General features: G+C 38.1%; 1 non-coding gene across 1 annotated transcript; it reads left to right on the top strand.

The window, feature by feature from the left end:
• Positions 1-3811: 3811 nt before the first annotated feature.
• On the top strand, positions 3812-3918 carry LOC141676034 (small nucleolar RNA R71). The gene has a single exon (XR_012556647.1). It is a non-coding gene; the product is annotated as a small nucleolar RNA R71 (small nucleolar RNA).
• The last annotated feature ends 14152 nt before the right edge of the window (positions 3919-18070 follow it).

Consider the following 18070-nt stretch of genomic DNA (forward strand, 5'->3'; position numbering starts at 1 on the left):
TTTTAAGTATATATACGCCCCTAGTGGACCTGGACCCTTAAAATCGTCAAATTCCACTCAAAAAAAGCTTTTTCAGCGAAATCAGCGACCAGCCGCGCCCTGAGCGGGCGCTCAGCTCTGCTGAGCGGGCGCTCAGCTACTGACTGGAAAAATATTCTGATGAAACTTGTTTTGACCATAACTTGAGTTCTACTTGTCAGAATTAGACGATTCAACTACCCACGCGAAGCTATTGAGATTCTCTACAACTTGGCAATGGCCTTGGCTTCCAATTCTGATCACTTTTCATCATATTTCCTTTAAAAGCTCTTTTCTTCATATAACTGATACCTGAAATGTATTAACACAAAAACACATCAAAATACCAACAACTTGAGTCCAAAATACCAATTTAAGCTTGTAATAAAGCATTCCAAGTGGATATAAAATCCACTTATCACACCCCCAAACTTGAATCGATGTTTGTCCTCAAGCATAAACAGACTCAAAACTACAAAATAAACCTAATGCATGAATGCAACTATGTGAATGCAACTAAATGATAATGCAATCGATCCCCTCAGAATAACCATAACCAAATGAATAAACCAATTCCTCTAAGAATGCAATAACTTGAAACAGAAATTCAAATAAATCCCACAAACCAACTCACAAACCAGAAACGTGCGTGTGTGGATGCTTAACAGATATACTCTCGATACTAGATCAATAACCATAACTTATCTATCATCGAAACAATTAAAAGTTTATAAACAGAATAGACAATAAACGCATTATGACTCACAACACCTCCTTTCTACTAGAGTTATACAAGGATTCACCCTATTATTGAACACATAACAAAGATGCTTATTTGATCGTGCAATGAATGAGGTCCCAAAAGACTTATACAATAATACCCATGTAGCGAGCGTTAGGTTACTGGATCCCAGACTATAAAAGCCTTAGGTCACTAGGCACAAAATCCCCTAAAACTTAATAACTCGAGTATTAAAGAGCTCACTCTTGATCAATTATGCATAAACACATACCTTTTTCTTTCATTTTTTTTCTTTTTTTTTTCTCTTTTCTTTTTTTTTCAACAATTTCTGAATAAGTGCGTTTCGCTCCATCTCATTCAACCCTAGACTACTCATAAAAATATGAGCCGGCTACTAGCCATTTGACACCTAGCCTTACAACAACTAGCAATGAAATCCAAGTTTTTCTCCAGATAAAAAGAATCAGTGTTTTTACGTCACTACGAGAAGATCACAAATTCTAAATATAACCAAGTGATTAAATCTCAACAACAAACAAGTATGATCATGATCTAGATCAAAAGCAACCCTATAAGACTTTGTGAAAATATTTGTTTCTGGCATGCAAATCAATTCATTAGGACTTAAACATCCCTCTATTCGTCATCACCACACTGAAATCAACATCAACTTATCAAATATCATAGTTCATCTTAAGAGATCATGCTAAATATGCATGAAAATGCAACTATATGAAATTACATAAAAATAAACAAATATGTCCTAAATGAACAATCATACAAAAATATGAATGAACTACAACTAAACATGCAACATGAATCTATATGAATCTATATGGACACACACTACTAATCCTTACATTATCACCCCCAAACTTAAAATTTTCAATATCCTCATTGAAGGTAATAATAAGGATTTCAGGCATACCTAATTAGCGGGAGTATCACCCTCGTCGGGTGGAGGATCAGGTGGCCAATCAACCTCGCCACTAGTGTCTCGGAAAATAGTACCGAAAGCGTGTGTCATCTTCAGCAAAATAACGGTGAATGTCGTGCATGGCCTCCATACACCTAATTACTCGCCTGTACTGCTCATCACCAACACCAGTCCTATCAACTATATGTTGTACATGAGAAGAACCCTCTGTAGGCACTAGAGGATCCGTTCGGCTACCCTCTTCATCATCAAAGATATATCCCAACCCCTTGTTAGGGGGTGCACCTAAGAATGAATAACTCAAGTGATCTGGTAGTGGGTGAAGCTCAAGTGTGTAAATATCTTTAATAGACGGCTCGAGACGGTCTTGAGAAAATTTCAGCTCTGCTAACCCAAGAGAATCGAATGGCATATCCAACTTCCTCTTCCATGGAGGTGCATTCAAAACATGCAGTTGCTCTAGTTTAAAGCACTCCTCTTTAGCTGTGGGTAACTTTATTTCCTTGAACACATTAAAAGTGACCTTTTGATCATAAACCTTCATCGAAAGCTCTCCTTTTTGCACATCGATCATATTTTGGCCTGTAACCAAGAATGGTCTTCCCAAGATAATGGGAATCTTCTTATCTTCCTCGAAATCAAGAATTACAAAGTCAGCAGGAAAGATGAGTTTATCCACCTTGACCAAGACATCCTCTACTATACCTCGTGGATAAGCGATGGAACGGTCAGCTAGCTGCAATAACATGTATGTTGGTTTCGGATCAGGCAGACCAAGCTTCTTGAAGATAGATAAGGGCATCAGATTGATGCTAGCTCCTAAATCACATAAACACTTGTTGAATGACAAGTTTCCGATGGTGCAAGGAATAGTGAAGCTTCCAGGATCTTTAAGCTTCGGAGGCAACTTCTGTTGCAGCACAGCACTGCATTCCTCCGTTAGAGCAACGGTCTCTAAGTCATCGAGCTTCACTTTCCGAGAGAGAATACCTTTCATAAACCTCGCATAGCAAGGCATCTGCTCAAGAGCTTCAGCGAAAGGTATGTTGATATGAAGTTTCTTGAACACCTCCAGAAACTTCTCAAACTGCTTATCCAGCTTTTTCTTCTGCAGCCTTTTAGGAAAAGGAGGTGGAGGATAAATCTATTTCTCCCCTGTATTACCCTCAGGAAGAGTGTGTTCCACAGTAGTCTTCCTTGGTTCCACCTCTACTTCCTTCTGCACATCTTCTTCAGCCAAAACATCAGATTCTGGAACTTGAGACTTTTTAGGCTCTTTGTCTTGCTGAATTTGGGGGCTTGCAACCTTTCCGGACCTTAAGGTGATGGCGTTCACCTGTTCTTCAACTTCCCTCTTGCCTGGATTGGCTTCTATATCACTAGAAAGCGTTCCTGGTGGTCGATTCAATAAGGCATTAGCAATTTTCCCTATTTGGTTCTCCAGATTCTGGATAGAAATAGCCTGGCTTTGGCATATAAGAGCCTGGTTTTTGCATATAAGCCTCAACTCCTCCAATTCAGATTTTTCATTCGAAGATAGACCTGCATCATTAGTTTGTTGTTAAAGTTGGAGTTGTTGTCTTGGTGTAAATTGTTGCTGAAAACCAGGAGGGTTAAATAGCTTATTTGCAAACTGCTGGAATGGCTGTTGCATCGCATTCTGATTATTGCTCCGGCTGAAGTTAGGATGATTCCAGTTGTCAGGATGATAAGTGTCTGGAACTGGTTGCTGCGATCTCTGAAAGTTGCTCACAAACTGAGCTGAGTCGCTAGATATAGCGCATTATTCTGTCGCATGCGGACCTGCACACAGCTCACAAACACTAATTATCTGCTTAACACCATAGTTAGCCAGAGAATCGATCTTCATAGACAACGCCTTTAGTTGAGCAGTGATAGCCGTAGCTGTATCCATTTCAAGAACTCCTGCTACCTTGCCCTGTGGATATCTCTGGGTTGGATACTGATATTCATTTGCAGCCATCAGTTCAATTAGATCATAAGCTTCCTCATAGCTCTTTGCCCATAATGCTCCGCCTGATGCTGCATCGAGCATGGGTCTGGACTGTGCTCCCAACCCATTGTAAAAACAAGTGATGATCATCCAATCAGGAATTCCATGATGAGGACACTTCCTAAGCATCTCCTTGTAGCGCTCCCAAGCTTCACTTAGCGATTCTCCCGTTTGCTGCGCAAATTGAGTAATAGCGTTTCTGATTGCAGCTGTCTTCGCCATAGGAAAGAATTTAGTAAGGAATTTATGAGCAAGATCCTCCCAAGTAGTAATTGAACCAGCTGGTAGAGAGTGTAACCAGCTCTTAGCCTTGTCCCTCAGAGAGAATGGGAACAGTCTGAGCTTCACAACATCTTCGGAAACACCGTTGAACTTGAAGGTGTCGCAGATCTCAATGAAATCCCTAATGTGCGTATTGGGATCTTCCGTTGGAGAACCCCAAAACTGGATTGAAGTCTATACCCATTGAATTATGCCAGGCTTGATCTCAAAGGTATTAGCTGTGATAGCTGGCCGAATAATGTTAGATTGAATGTCATTGATCTTGGGTTGAGAAAAGTCCATCAAGGCTTTCGTTCGTGCTGCTGGATCTCCCATTGTAATGAGTACCTGAAACACAAACAAATAAACCGTGAAAGTAAAAGAATCCGAGTCAGTGAACTTTAACGACCACTGATGACAAGCACATAAACTAAAAATTAACACCGAGTCCCCGGCAGCGGCGCCAAAAACTTGTTAGGGCGAAAATACACGCTAATATTCACGCAAGTATACTCGTTCGCAAGTAGTATAAGATATAAATCAGATTCGTTCCCACAGAGACTGGTTTAGGTTAAGTTCAATTTATGCACCTATGCAACAATGTATGGTTATCGCTCAATACTAAGACAAATAACAAATTGGGTTTTTATTAAACTAAGAGATTATACTAAATAACATTAACTAAGAGAATTGAGGTTGAATTACTATATATGACAAACATGGGATTCTAACTTCATTACTACTCCATTCAATAGCCTTATTGTTCTTAACTTTGGCATGTGATGGTGATGACACTAATCAGATAACACGAAACTGATAAATGCCAACTTTCGTTGCACGATTACCATTCTACCAGACATCCACAAAAGAGATAGAAGCTGAATAGGCACCAATTATATTGAGACCCTATATGTCTATAGAATTTGACAACATAACGGTTTAAGAACAAGTTATCTATCTTGATTACATAGGGCAAGTAAAACGGTTAGAGTTACCTACGAATCATGCATAACAAAGAATGGGTTCCAATAAAAGCATGGTATAAACAAGGTCTTAATAAACTGAATAATAATTAAAGTACGAATAAACTAGATCTAGGTTCAACAAGAACGAAAACGAGCATCCAAAGTTACAACTAATTCAAAGAATCACAAGTTGAAAACAAGATCTTCTTTTTCGGAGTTGTTCTATGCTTCTAGGTCTTCTCCTTGGTATCCCAATCTTCCCGGATGATGAAAACCCTTTTTTTAAGTATATATACGCCCCTAGTGGACCTGGACCCTTAAAATCGTCAAATTTCCACTCAAAAAAAGCTTTTTCAGCGAAATCAGCGGTCAGTCGCGCCCTGAGCGGCCGCTCAGCTCTCCTGAGCGGGCGCTCAGCTCTCTGAGCGGGCGCTCAGCTCTGCTGAGCGGGCGCTCAGCTACTGACTGGAAAAATATTCTGATGAATCTTGTTTTGACCATAACTTAAGTTCTACTTGTCAGAATTAGGCGATTCAACTGCCCACGCGAAGCTATTGAGATTATCTACAACTTGACAATGGCCTTGGCTTCCAATTCTGATCACTTTTCATCATATTTCCTTTAAAAGCTCTTTTCTTCATATAACTGATACCTGAAATGCATTAACATAAAAACACATCAAAATACCAACAACTTGAGTCCAAAACACCAATTTAAGCTTGTAATAAAGTATTCCAAGTGGATATAAAATCCACTTATCAGATACTGGTGATGCTGCTCCAACTATAGATGCTGATATAGCAGGTCCTTCAGGACATGCTCCTCAACAGACTATTCTAAAGTCTGAACTGGTTAAGAAGTTTGTTACCGGAGAAGCACCAGTACCTTGGAGTGAAACTCCTGCAGGTCAGGAGTGGACTAAGGAATGGAACTCAGTTTCCTGTGTTCCAACTGAAAAGCATCTTGCTGAGCACTTGACTAAAGCTGATGTAATGTTAAATTCTGATGATTTCAAAACCCAGCTTAGAGTCACTGTATTGAGTACTAAACATCTACAAGGTCTTCATTCAACTACTCATGCAGAGCTGCACAAGATTCAGGAGAACATTATCAAACAGGAACAAGTTTGGAAAATTGATAAGAAAAAGTTCTTCCAACCTACCATTGACAGGATTGCTTATATTGAGAAGACTCAAGATCATCAACAAGCTCAGATTGATGAAATTCTGAAAAATCAAGCTTCTCAGCAATCACAACTAACTGAAATCCAATCCTCAGTGGAATTGCTTATCTCTCACTACTGCCTGCTGATGCCAAAAAGGGGGAGAAAGTAATTAAGTCCAAATGCAAGACTGACAAGACACTGACAGGAAAGGATAATGAAAAAGATGATCAAGGAAACTCTGGAATGGGTAGAGGTCATAGTCAAGGTAGAGGATTCACATCAAGATAAGCTAGTCATAGGACAAGTTCTGATACTGGGAAGAGAATAAGTTCTGCTACTGGTAAAAGGATAAGTTCTGATGAACTTTTAGATCTTGATGAGGAAATGTCAAGACAGTTATTTCTTCAGGAAAATCCAGGAATGGACTTGGAGAGTTTAATGAAAGAAGAAGCTAGGCTTAAATCAGAGAAAGTCACATCTAAATCTGAAGCTTCTGGTAAAAAGCCACTTCCAAAACTCAAAGGCATTGTGATCAAAGAAAGGACACATACTGAAGCAACATTAGCTAGATCACAACCGCAGATAGATCCAAGATCCAAGGGTAAAGAAAAGGTTGGTGAACCTATCAAGGTTTATGTGCCTCCTAAGGATGAAGAAATTACTGATGAAAAGGATAATCTTGCTCTGACTTCAAGAAAAGTGCTTAAAACAACCTCTGACATGGCTCAAGTTGTTCAGAGTCAAGAAATTGTAAGTTCTGATATTCAGAAGAAGCAAGTAACCTCTGACATAGCTTAAGTTAACTTGATATCAGAAGATAGACCAAAGACACTCCTACCAGGATTCACTAAAGCAAAACAGACTCAACCTTTGAAGACTACTGCAAGTGGTTTTGAAGCAAGAGTAGTTACTGGAAAGGAAGCAAGAGATAAAACTGGATTGGGAAGTGCTGATGAAAGGAGAATACATAACACTACCAATGATCCAACTTCCTTGAGTGAACCAGGTATTGGAGCAACTCCTGAGAGATTGAATCAACTGGAATCTGTACAGATGGTTTACCATACCTACTTGAAAGAATACATCATGTTGTATTTCATGACAGATGGTAGGGTTGATCATATAAGACAAAATACCATTCCATTGAAGTATTTTGAAAAATTGGAGCATGTACTTTTCTTACTTCAAGTGGATGACAGAATAACAGGAACTGCTGCAAACTATTTAAAAGAACAGATTCAGAGACAGAAAAGGCTTTATTCTGTTAAGTCTGACAGCACATATGTTCCAAAGTACAGAGATCACAATGGTGATATTGTTGATATGAAACCTAATACTGCACAGATCAGAACATATCTTGGTATTAAGGGACTTGAATTCAATCTGGAGTCTGACAAAGCCTATATCATAAGACTAGATTAGGAGTTGAGAAAAGCAAAGATCAATGATATCAGAGCTGCAATCTTTCAAACTGGTGAAGATACTGCAGAGCTTAAAGATGCCAAAAGGAGAATGATTGATGAACTCAGATATGCTGAGAAATGTTTGTTGAAGAACTATCTCAGAACAACTCCTGACATCAGAGAGATCAGATGATGAAGCCAAGTCGAAGATCTACAACTGCTTAAATTCTAATATTTGTACAGACTGAAGTTGTTATCAGAAGTTGATTATTGGTAAAGCTTTAAGGACTGTAAGTTGTAGTTATCTAGTCTAATTCTCATGCATTTGTACTTAATGTTTTTGACATCATCAAATATCTGTTAAACTTGTATATTATGCTAATTTACAAGTTGGGGGAGATTGTTAGATATATTTGATAATGTCATGGCTAATACAATTCATGTTTAGATTTCAGATCTTACTTAACAGGACAAATCAGTACTTAACTGTTGATCAGTACTTATACTGGAAGTCAGGACTTAAGGATATCAGTACTTATATTATCAAGAGGTAATCATCAGAAGTTAGATATCAGAACTTAAGTGTTGAAGGACGATCAGATAAGGACAATAGCTGATTAAAGGAAAGAAGATCGAGATAAACATAAGAAGAGATATGCATGAAGAAGGAGTTTCGTGAAAATGGAATACTTGGAAGAAAAGATATCTGATTGATATATTTTAGGAAGCAGAATTATATTCCATATCAATTAGCGATTATCTTGTAACTGTGTAGTATATAAACACAGACATAGGGTTTACACTATAAGTATTATCATATTCGAGAAGATTATTCATTGTAACCCTAGCAGCTCTCGTGATATTTGTTCATCACTGAGAGGTAACAGTTCCATACTGTAACAGAGTTTATTGTTTCAATAAAGTTTGTTTTCTGTTACTTAATATCGATTTGATTGTATTATACACTGTATTCACCCCCCCTCTACAGTGTGTGTGACCTAACATCGTCCCAACTTCCTGCAAAATCGATTGCACAACTGCGCAACATGTCTTCGATTGTTTGAATTGTCCTTTCGCTCTGACCATCAGTCTGCGGGTGGTATGCCGTGCTCATATTCAACTTCGTGCCAAGACATTCCTGAAATTGCTTCCAGAATCTCGAGTCTGCGGGGATCTCTGTCTGAAACTATTGATACGGGTACTCCATGCCTTAGTACGATTTCGCGCATATACAGATGAACCAACTTGTCCAATGACGACTTCTCATTTATTGGAAGGAAATGCGCCGACTTCGTAAGACGATCAACTATAACCCATATTGCGTCATGTCCGGATTTCGTTCGCGGTAGTCCTACTATAAAGTCCATAGCGATATTTTCCCATTTCCATTCTGGAATCTTCAGGGGCTGAATTAATCCGCTTGGTCGTTGATGTTCTGCCTTTACTTTTTGACAAGTATAGCACTTCGCAACCCATTCTGCCACGTCTCGCTTCATATTTGGCCACCAAAAGTTCTTCTTTAAGTCTCGATACATCTTGGTGCTTCCCGGGTGGATTGAAAATTTCGAATTGTGGGCTTCATGGAGGATCTTATTCTTTAATTCAGTTACATGGGGAATCCATATTCTGGATGAAAACCTTAGTATCCCTTGCTCATCCCTTTGAGTATTAATCTCCTCTCCAGATAACTGATTCTTCTCTTTTTCCATTACTTCCTCTTGACATTTCTTTATCTTTTCCACTAGTGTTGGCTGAAAGGTCATTGCACGACAAACTTCCTCGACTTTTCCATAAGCACAAAGTTCCAATTCCAATTTTTCGATTTCTTCAGATAACTCTTTTGATGTTATCATCATATTCAATCTCTCCTTCCTACTCGGAGCATCGGCCACTACGTTCGCCTTTCCAGGATGGTAATTTATCGAGCAGTCATAGTCCTTGATCAATTCCAGCCATCTCCTCTGCCTCATATTGAGCTCTTTCTGAGTAAAAATGTACTTTAAACTCTTGTGATCCGTGTAGATTTCACACTTCTCTCCATAGAGGTAGTGTCTCCAAATCTTGAGTGCGAACACTATGGCGGCTAGTTCCAAGTCATGCGTCGGGTACTTTAACTCATGCGGCTTCAACTGTCTTGACGTATATGCGATCACTTTACTGTGTTGCATCAACACACAACCCAAACCCTTATGTGAAGCGTCGCTGAATATTACAAAATTCCCTTGATCATCTGGAAGTACCAACACCGAAGCTGTTACCAACTTCTGCTTTAACTCTTGAAAGCTATCTTCACATTCTGCACTCCATTCAAACTTTTGATTCTTTCTGGTTAACTTGGTCAATGGTGTGCCGATCTTCGAAAAATCCTTGACGAATCTTCTATAGTATCCGGCCAATCTTAGAAAACTTCGCACTTCCGTAGGAGTCTTTGGCCTCTCCCAACTCATAACTGCCTCAATCTTTGCCGGATCCACTTTAACTCCCTCATTTCCAATAACATGCCCCAAAAATTGAACTTCCTTTAACCAAAACTCACATTTGGTAAACTTGGCATACAACTTCTCTTGTCGGAGTATCTCTAATGCTATCCAGAGGTGCTACTTATGTTCTTCTTCCGACTTAGAATAAATAAGGATGTCATCAATGAATACCACGACAAATTTGTCCAAATACTTCTTAAATACTCGATTCATCAGATCCAAAAATGCGGCCGGAGCGTTGGTCAATCCAAACGGCATTACTAGGAATTCATAATGCCCATATATGGTCCTGAATACGGTCTTAGGAATATCTTCTTCTTTGATCTTTAATTGATGGTATCCTGATCTCAAATCAATCTTCGAAAAGCATTTTGCTCCCTTCAACTGATCAAAAAGGTCATCTATCCTTGGTAGCGGGTAGCGGTTCTTGATCGTCACCTTATTCAACTCCCGGTAATCTATTGCATAGACGCATACTCCCATCTTTCTTCTTTACAAACAGAACAGGTGCTCCCCATGGCGACGTACTTGGTCGTATCACTCCTTTATCCAATAATTCTTGTAGCTGGCTCGCCAACTCTTTCATTTCTGCTGGCGCCATCCTATACGGGGCCTTTGAAACTGGTTCCGTGCCTGGAGCAAGGTTGATCTCGAACTCAATTTGTCGATCTGGTGGTAAGCCTGGTAGTTCATCGGGAAACACATCGGAGAACTCGTTAACTACAGGAATATCTTCCATGCTGAGGCTGCCTCTCTCTGAATCCACTACATATGCCAGGAATGACTCACAACCTTTTCTAAGTAACTTCTTAGCCTGAACAATTGTAAGAAATAGTTGTTCTTGCCTCTGCCCCTTAAATACTACCTTCTCTCCACTCTTCGTCTTTAAATACACTCTCTTGGTCTTACAATTTATCTGAGCGCTATTCTCTCCTAACCAATCCATTCCTAAAATTATATCAAACTCTCCCAACTTGAAGAGTATCAAGTCGGCTGAGAACTTATACCCCGAAATATCAATCTCACACTTTGGACAAAATTGATTCACAGGAATCTTCTCTTGGTTCGCAATTACCACATTTACTACCTCACTCATAACCATTTTATCACATTGGAGCTTATCAACAAAAGATTCTGATATGAAAGATCTTGTTGCTCCCGAATCAATCAATACTTTAGCTTTGACATTATTGAGTAAAAGTGTACCTGCTATCACCTCCGAATTCTGTACAACATCCTTCATCTTCAAATTAAATATCCTTGCTGTTGCTTGTGGGGTTGGTGTAGGTGGTGGAGGTAATGCCAATACCTCAGCTGGCACGCTTGCACTGGTACTTGCCACGTTCATCAGAGCTTTGACTGGTTCGGTTTCCTTACACTCCCTAGCCATGTGTCCAGTCTTCCCATACTTATAGCACGTAACTCCTGGCTTCGGCATCTTGCACTCATTTGCCAAATGTCCCTTCTGATTGCACCTATAACAGGTCATGCTCAGCTTATTGCATACTCCGGGGTGCCTTCTTCCACAGTGCTTGCATTCCGGGCTCTGGAACCTGTTTTCTCCAACTTGCCCTTGGCTTGCCTGGTTGTTCCCTTTTGATTCTTGCCTTTTGCCCAAATTTCCCTTCTTTTGAAAATTTCCGCCCTTCTGGAAACCAATCCTCTTTATATTCCGATCTTGCGAACTTCCGGCTTCAGACTTTTCTCCATAAAATGGAACCTTCCTCTTCTTGTTATCCCTCTCTTTCCTTGACTGCATCCCATTATTCACAATCAGAGCAGCTTTTTGTACTACTCCCGCATAAGTTTCAAGCTCAAACATAGCCACCCTATCTCTGATCCAAGGCTCCAATCCTTGCTGAAATTTCTTTGCTTTTTCCTCCTCAGTGCTGGTATACTTTGTCACAAACCTTGGCAACTCAGTGAACTTCTTCTCATACTCCAATACAGTCATGTTCCCTTGCTTCAACTCAAGAAATTTTAGCTCCATCTGATTCTGCATGTACTTAGGGTAATACTTGTCTAGAAATAACTTCTTAAATCTCTCCCAAGAAACCTGCTGAGTGACTTCCATAGCCTTTACTGATTCCCACCAATAGATGACTTCTCCCTTCAAGAAGTAAGTAGCATACGGCGTCTTCTGATCGTCTCCTAACTGTACCAACTCAAAAGCCCTTTCCATCTCCTTGATCCATGTGTTAGCTATCACTGGATCAGTGGTATCATGAAATACAGGTGGATTCACATTCTGAAAAGCCTGTAAAGTGACAATTTGTCTAGGTGGTACTGGTGGTTCAGGTGGTTGGTGTGGCTCACGGTTATCTTGGTTTTCAATTCGTTGTTGAAGAGTTAGTTGTTGTTGAGCTATAGCATTGGTTTGCTGTTGCAAGGTTTCCAGTAGTCGAAGAATATTTGGGTCTGTGGTGGAGGTGGTTGTTGGCTTCTTCTTTTTGGGAGGCATGATCCTGAAATAAGAGTTGTGTCAAAACAGATATGAATGATAAAATGATTCGAGGGTATCGCATGGCTTTCTCATTTACATATGGGGTCAAGTTTCCAAATTAAGCAGATATGATGATAAAAACATAAAATAACAGTTGAGAGCAAATGGAACAATAGCACATAATTATTGAAATTTTAAAGATCACAGTACATAGGATTGGGACAAAGTCTGATTCTAGGAATAACAGGCTTATTTAAAGGAAACAAAGGAAACAACTGGGGATTCCATAGAGTCTGATAGTACAACAACATGAAAGGTAAATGGAAAGAACTAAGGTTCCACTCCATCTGAACGGGGCTTGGTAGTCTTTTCCTCTCGAAGCGTCTTCACAATGCTCTGGAGCTCATCCGCCACCATCTGAATGACATACTGGCTGGCACGGTCCCGGTGTGCTGGCATCTCCTCAAGCTTAGTGTTGACGTACTGAACCAAGGTCTCAAGTCTCGCAGTCATCTGCTCATTGGGCTTCCCTTCGTAGTTTCGGCTGTCCGAATACACGTTCTTCAATCGGTCTATCAGTCGGTCGTACTTGCCCTGAAGCATGTCGAACTCGCGCCTCAACTCAGCATACACGGAGAAAGCAATAGTGTCGTCCGACCCAGAGGATGACGAGGAATGCGCCCTTTGCTGATAACCAATAAGAGGAGTATTAATAATAATTTACTTAACCTACTATCTCACATAATATCTATAACCTACACACATATCCTATAACCTATTTGGGTTGTCCAGGGACTCTAAACCGTAGCTCTGATACCAAAACCTGTCACACCCCCAACTTAAACAGCAAAATAAATATAGCTATTACATCATTTTAATGAAGAATACACAACCAAATCCAAGATCTTACAGTTTAGGGTTTGGAACAGCCCAACACTACCAACTATTACATCTGATTACAAATACCGAGTCCTCACACAGCTATTATTACTTATTCTACCTGAGCTCGAACATAAGCATCAGCATCACAGGTTTTACGGGCAGTCTGCTTAAATCTAACCATAGCTGCTAGCTGTAATATCAGGGTAAAGCAAGGAGTGAGCCAAATGCTCAACAAGTGCTAACAGTACGACACAAACACAAATCGAGATATACCTTTAAGAATGACAATGAAAAGACATAACCAATGATAACGAGAGATTGAACTATGTGAGATGGCATCATTTTCCTTGCATCAAAACAATTTTAAAATCATGTCTTAATCAAAATCATTTTATGACGCTACGGATTACAGCCGGTGATCAGCCGCGAAGTAATCCTGAACCTCGCTGGGTTCTAAAACATTAACGGGAATCCCTAGGCAACTTTTAAGCCTAATATAAGTGTGGAAAGGACTCGCGTCTCAGTCCAGATCCACTATTCAAGAAAACATTTATCCCCCTTTGGGACTGAAAACCCACATTTTATTTATTTCAAAAACTGATGCCGAATTATGACAAAATCTCTTTTTACAGTAAACATCTTTATCAAGGGATTATAGATCAACTCGAAACATGGGAAATATGGTACTAAATCTCAGGGCCATTATTCACAAAACTTTACTCTATTGGGGTAACCAAAAGGGTTTTCTTATGTCAGAATTTGGACAGGAAAATATGGTGAGACTAATGGATAATATGAAGGGGTAATGCCAAACTGGGCTCAAAGCAATGGTTTCTCGTCAAGGTACAGGTGTTGGATCATTAAGAAGATAAGCTTCACGAATACTATGGGTGTTAAGGTAATGATCTCTAGCTCAGGATGTATATATATAACAGAATTATCAAGCTTTAGGATAGGAAAGAGGGTATCAATCAATGAGGAATCAGGTTGGTAAGTTTCTGACTATCAGAGTTCAAGGTAAGGTTCTATAGGGGTTCAAGTATCAGGATGAGATATCAATACTTAGGAATCATCAGCATGTTAATCAAGAGGATCAATCAAGTAATATAACAACTCTTTATTTTATCATGGCATTTAACTATCATGAAAAGACTTTTGAACTACTTGCAATACATACTCGAGGGTTCATGGCATTTCTATATAATTCAAAGATAAGCGAGAGATACGCTTGATTTAAACATATCAAAATGACTCAGGATGATTGCATCGATATATATGAACTGTTTATAGTAAATATGAAGGTCAAGTTGAATCACTTGCCTTGAGATAGGCTGGTCTGGTCTGACTGGTGGGAGCAACTGGAGCTTCACTCGACTTTTATGACAAGTTTTCCCTCGTCTCGAGATCCTACATAAATAATAATAATCCTCATTATAATATATTCTTACCATCTTAACCTATTTACAACCCGAAATAAAACATGGATGGCACTTAGACCTATACGCACCTAATTTATATCCACCTTTATATTTCAAATGTACACACATAGCCACATAATCATATATCATATATTAATATCAAATAACACCATATATACCATAATGCAACACTAGGCTTGGATGATCTCGACTCACCACTTAAGTCACTTGGTCGCTAAACTACACAAAGTCTTCAAATTTTGGCTCCCTAACTCGATGTGCCTTTCCTAAATTATCCAAAACCTATTGACCCTCACTTGTGCCTTTTTCTCTACTGACCTTATACCATCTTACAACTATGGTGGTCGACCTAATACTCACTTCTAAGTGTTCTAAAACTACGTGATAAGTGATAGTGCTCACTGGTGCAAATTTCAGAATGACAACTATAGTTTCTTGAGTGCATTAGGCACTCTTAAACTACAAGTTTTCCTTCAAAAATTTTACACAAGACTCTCCTGACCTAAGGGCATCTCACAAGCTTGATGTGGCTCAAGGGCCTGGCTTGGGCCTTCTTGGGCCTAAGCTAAAAGTTCAAGATTCCCCTGCTTTTCTGGGCAGAAAACGCCCTGACTTGAATTAACTTCTGACACATGGTTCTAACTCATATCCTATGAACTATGGTTGGAAAAACTTCTCTGACACTCCCTCTAACTAAGGCCCAATTGGGCCTAATGAGGGCCTACCCATGACATGTTCAAATCTCCCTATTTCTAAGTTGTAACAAAACTGTCCCCTGCTGGACAGATTTTGTGATTCTACTTGTGCACCTAACCAAAAGACATGCAAACCTCCAACCAACACCTAAAACCTTTTATATACTCCCAATACTAACTTCTGGTGGCTTGGGCCTCAAAGTTCACATCAATGACATGGTCAAAACTCACTCTAAACCTCAGGGTACTAAACTAATTTTCTGCAGAAACTATAACTCTCATTTTCCAAGGTTTTGACTTGACAAGCTCAACTAACAACAACTCAATACTTAAACCAAGACTTATACATGGTAATCTACTGAACTAACTCCCTTATTCTCAAAATAACTTTGGGTGAGATCATCCATGCCCAAAAACAACAACATGCAACTAAATATATAACATGCAACTCATGAAAAGCACATAACAAGATTTCGGCTAGGCATAAAGTTTTAAATGCTTGCAAAATCGACTTGCACCTAATACTCATCCTTAATAATCATGAAATATAACTTCTTTTAAGTATTAATAAGAAATTTATCATGGAAACAATCTATTTTAAGCACACCTATTTCGCATTTATAGATTTTTAAACATAACAACATGATTTCGAAAAGAATAGCATGCAAAACATGGTTGATCATCATTTTAATGTCTTAAAACTAGCATGCATGGCTAAACATAAATATATAATGAAATTTCAGTAGCATGCAAAGGATTTTAAAGGATGATATCTCCATAAAACACTTAGTTAGCACATATACATAATATATCTCATAGAGAGCTCTTGAATTCACAAGAATCAAGAGTTTCTCTTTGGAGATCACATAAGAACTACACATGCATCCATGGAACTTCAACTTCCAAGTCTCAAAACACTTGGAAAGGATATAAGATGAATGTAGGTAAAAGATTTACACTTGGGAAGATGAAGAATGAATTGAAAAATGGAAGGGGGTGGGGGATTTGGCCTTCGGCCGAGAGCAAGGTGGGAGGGGGAAAAGAGAGAAAATTTGTGGTGTGTTGGAGTGTGGAATGAGTGGAATGATTTCTCCCACTTTGATTTTTTTTGTTTTATGCTTTTTGGTTGACAAATAATGAGTGGAAGTGAGAACTTACAAAAATGTCCTTTAGCTAAAGTTAGGCCATTTTGCATGCAAGGCTAATGTAGTAATTTGGTAATAATCAAATGAGTTAGTGGGGTTGGAAAAGTCTTATTTGCCCTTTGAAAGAATAGAAGGGTGATTTGCATGCATGGTCTCTTATGTAATTTGATAAATATGACACCTAAAATTTATAATGATTTATTTTTATAAAATAAAATACAAGTTCAAAAATTATAAAATTTATACCATAAAATAACTTGGATTTTTAGAGACTTTATAAAATCATTTTCAAAATTTGTGAACAAAATACCTTTTAAAAGAAAAATTTTCCAAAGCTTAGAATATTCCTTATAAATCAAAAATAAAGAAATTAAATAAACTCTTACTTTGAAAAATCATATACTACACAAAGCAAATTTATAATGCAGAAATTTTCAGTCACACTAGCGTACAATCATTGAATATATTTTCATTTGACTTTAATATTATACCAAATCCACAAATAATATTACATAAAATGCCGGCCGTAATAACTTTATTTCTTGTAGTTAAATGAGTTGACTCATATTAAGAAAATGGTTGCTAGCTACGTCTAATAAATTTGGAAAGATAAAAAAATCATACTATTTTTTTGATAAAAAATTCATACTATTTTGGTATGTACTGATAGGAGTGAAGTGGTAGTTGTGGTTACAACTACTCTAGCAGCACCGGAGGTTGTAGCTGATGCACGGAAGTTGGTAGATATATGCAAGTGCTCAATACGGCAATATGCTGTAAAACCCCAGTTTTTGTTTGAGTGATCTAACGAGAAATTGAAGAAGTAAAAGTGAGTAAACATGGCAATGATATTATTGAGTTTGTGTTATTAGAACATCTCTTATGGATGCTTGAAATGCTGCAATAGTATGTAGGATTTTCTTGAAGAATTGGATAAGCTCTACGTGATATTGTTCATATTGTTCATGAAACAAATCATATATAATAAAAGAGTCATGATGATTTTAATGTTTAATTTAATTGGTTCTTGGCATGATTATTATATTGATCTCTTGTATTTTTATGTTGATTTTTTGTAGCTTTTATGTTGTTTTAGTCAAAAGTTTACCATCATGTCTATACATTTGTAATTGTAAAAATTCACACATAAATATTGTGTTTACAAAAATACATGTACTCTTACCTATTTGAAATTTGGATATTAAAATATTTTCATTTTTCAAATAATTTCGAAAAGTATAACAAATTACAAGTTTATTTTCCTTTTTAAAAAGAGAAATTACAAGTCTATTCATTTTCAATTTTCTCAAAATTACAATAGTATGTAAATAAAAATTTCAGTATTATATCCATATTTTTTATTCTAATTAACTAATAAAGTTGTAGTGTGAACAAACAATGTAAACTTATACAATTTTGTGAAAGATCTTGAGGTCTATATATATTTGATGTTGAAATCTCTAATATGAATAAATTAATGA

Source organism: Apium graveolens, chromosome 7, assembly GCF_009905375.1.
Source record: "Apium graveolens cultivar Ventura chromosome 7, ASM990537v1, whole genome shotgun sequence".
NCBI lineage: Eukaryota > Viridiplantae > Streptophyta > Magnoliopsida > Apiales > Apiaceae > Apium > Apium graveolens.